Raw genomic sequence first — 3,562 nt, forward strand, 5'->3', positions numbered from 1 at the left:
GGCAGCCCACCAGGCTCCCCCATCCCTGGGATTCTCCAGGCAAGAACGTTAGAGCGGGTTGCCATTGCCTTCTCCAATGCATGAAAGTGAAAAGTGAAAGTGAAGTTGCTCAGTTGTGTCTGACTCTTAGCGACCCCATGGACTGCAGCCTACCAGGCTCCTCCATCCATGGGATTTTCCAGGCAAGAGTACTGGAGTGGGGTGCCATCACCTTCTCCGCATATATACACTACTATATATAAAACAGATAACTAGTGAGAACCTACTATATAGCACAGGGAACTCTACTCAGTGCTCAGTGGTGACCTAAATAAGAAGGGAATCCAAGGAAGAGGGGCTATACGCATACATGTGGCTGATTCATTTTGCCTTACAGCAGAAGCTGACACAATAAAATTTCTCATAAAATGTTGCTCAAGAAAGGTGTAAATAAAAATGATGAATTTCCAAGATGTGAGAGTGTCAAGAGACTCTAAGAAGAAAGTAGCACTCAGTCAAAGCTTTGAAAACCCAAACATTGTTCCTATAAATTTCACCTGCCTGCATCATTGATTATAGGTCCTTCAAGAGAGAGTATCTTCACCTAACTGAAGCCTAGTGTAAACCATGGAGCACTGTAAGTGGAATAAATAAGGAACAGTAACACTAATGAGGGTTCATGAGAAGGTTATTAAAACTTTATATAATGCCCACAGTTGCAACTTCAATCAACTATTACTGTATGATATTAGCATAATTCTGAAATAGAGTTTGATGGGATTTGGTTAGACAGATGAATGTGTGCAAGTCTAAGAAGAGGGAAAGTTTTTTAAGCATTAACTTTGCCTGATAGGGAGATGAGAGAGCCTGAGGTGTGTTTAGAGCCTGACATACCAATTTCTATCTTGGAGCAGAGGATTAATGTGGTTTAGCAGAAGATGATACTGCAAATTAGTTAGGGAGGGCCATATCTAACAGTTCTTTGAATGGTTACCTGTAAGATTTGCTATTAAGGTAGGTTGACATAGGATCTATAGGGCAGCTATGTATATGATGGATTGTAATGGGTCCTAGAAGTTTGTGAAATAGAAGGAAGATCAATTAGGAGGCTGGTGAGAGAAAATGAGAACTGAGATGGTTGGTGGTGGTGGGAAGTAATGGTGCAAGTGGTGGGGTGGATTTCAGAGGCACATGGAAGCCAACTGCAGGTAGAGAAACAATGGAGAGAAAAGGAAAGAAACAGTACTGATTGACTATCTGGCAGTACTGATTGACTATCTGGTATGGTCAACATGAATAAAGTTTTTGAGGCTTAGAAAGTGAAGTAACAGTGGTTCTCCAGGAGAGAGAGCTGGAAAAGGATGACTAGACTTGGGAGAGATGTCAGAAAGTTACCTAAATAAAGATGATAATAGAGCTGTGGGAGTTGTTTAGACTGTCAAGGAGAAGATCTTGGAGTAGGAAAGAACCTTGGGGATCATTGTAGAGGATGACAGAACAGGCCTGGAGTTCTCCAAAGTCCTTGACCTGAGGTTTGCCTTGGTTTAGCTTGCTAACATCTGCTGGATCATGGAAAAAGCAAGAGAGTTCCAGAAAAACATCTATTTCTGCTTTATTGACTATGCCAAAGCCTTTGACTGTGTGGATCACAATAAACTGTGGAAAATTCTGAAAGAGATGGGAATACCAGACCACCTGATCTGCCTCTTGAGAAATCTGTATGCAGGTCAAGAAGCAACAGTTAGAACTGGACATGGGACAACAGACTGGTTCCAAATAGGAAAAGAAGTTTGTCAAGGCTATATATTGTCACCCTGTTTATTTAACTTATATGCAGAGTACATCATGAGAGACGCTGGACTGGAAGAAACACAAGCTGGAATCAAGATTGCTGGGAGAAATATCAATAACCTCAGATATGCAGATGATACTACCTTTATGGCAGAAAGTGAAGAGGAACTAAAAAGCCTCTTGATGAAAGTGAAAGTAGAGAGTGAGAAAGTTGGCTTAAAGCTCAACATTCAGAAAACAAAGATCATGGCATCCAGTTCCACCACTTCATGAGAAATTGATGGGGAAACTGTCAGACTTTATTTTTCTGGGCTCCAAAATCACTGCAGATGGTGAGTGCAGCCATGAAATTAAAAGACACTTACTCCTTGGAAGGAAAGTTATGACCAACCTAGATAGCATATTCAAAAGCATTACTTTACATTACATTACATTACTTTGCCAACAAAGGTCCGTCTAGTCAAGGCTATGGTTTTTCCTGTGGTCATGTATGGATGTGAGAGTTGGACTGTGAAGAAAGCTGAGCACCAAAGAATTGATGCTTTTGAACTGTGGTGTTGGAGAAGACTCTTGAGAGTCCCTTGGACTGCAAGGAGATCCAACCAGTCCATTCTAAAGGAGATCAGTCCTGGTGTTCTTTGGAAGGAATGATGCTAAAGCTGAAACTCCAGTACTTTGGCCACCTCATGTGAAGAGTTGACTCATTGGGAAAGACTCTGACACTGGGAGGGATCGGGGGCAAGAGGAGAAGGGGACGACAGAGGATGAGATGGCTGGATGGCATCACTGACTCGACGGACGTGAGTCTGAGTGAACTCCGGGAGTTGGTGAAGGACAGGGAGGCTTGGCGTGCTGCGATTCATGGGGTCACAAAGAGTTGGACACGACTGAGTGACTGATCTGATCTGAGCTGAGTCTCTGAGGAGAGGGAGGCTACAGGTCATGGGGTCGCAAGAGTCGGACACGACTTAGTGACTAAGCCACCACTGAGGAAATAGATGAGGTCTCGTTATAAGCAGTTGGAGAGGGAGGTGGGGATGCAACTGAAGAAGCACAGAAGTCTAAAGGAGTCAGTTTTGACAAGGGCATGATCAATAGCATCTGGGGCAAGGAATATGGGTATTCAGACAAATCCACTGGGTACAGTAACAGGGAGATCACTGGTGGTTATATGGAGAGATGGTTGGACTCTGGGTGAAGGAGTCATATTTCAAGGCGCTTCACATCTGTCTTAGATCACCAACTCCATAGTGAACTTAATGCAAGAATTCAACTCAGTGCATTGATAGTAAACATGAATTTTACCTTGCTTTTTTCTCTGTGTTCTTTGATAAATGTTTTAGCATCTGCTCTTCCCTTTGAGGGCTTCCCTGGTGGCTCAGCCGGTAAAGAATCTGCCTGCAATGTGAAAGCCCTGGGTTCAATCCCTGGGTTGTAAAGATCCCCTGAAGAAGGGAATGGCTATCCACTTCAGTATTCTGACCTGGAGAATTCCATGAGGTCACATGGAATAGTCCACGGGGTCACAAACAGTCAGACACGACTGAGCAACTTTGATTTCTTTTTGAGGGGCAGAGCAGTCACATAATCAGGCTTTCATTTCTTTTCTGAGTGGGCCCTGAATCCAGCTCACCCAGAAGATTAAAACCATTGAGATTACATTGTCCTGGATTGTTTCACATTTTTTTAACTTTTTTATTTTAGACTGGTAGAGTTAAAAACATAGGGAATAAATTTGCATTTTTCTAACTTGGCTTGTCTCTTAGAACCTCCCTGGACTCCATTCCTATTG

This window comes from Bison bison, unplaced genomic scaffold (genome assembly GCF_000754665.1).
Source record: "Bison bison bison isolate TAMUID 2011002044 unplaced genomic scaffold, Bison_UMD1.0 scf7180017864180, whole genome shotgun sequence".
Classification (NCBI taxonomy): Eukaryota; Metazoa; Chordata; class Mammalia; order Artiodactyla; family Bovidae; genus Bison; species Bison bison.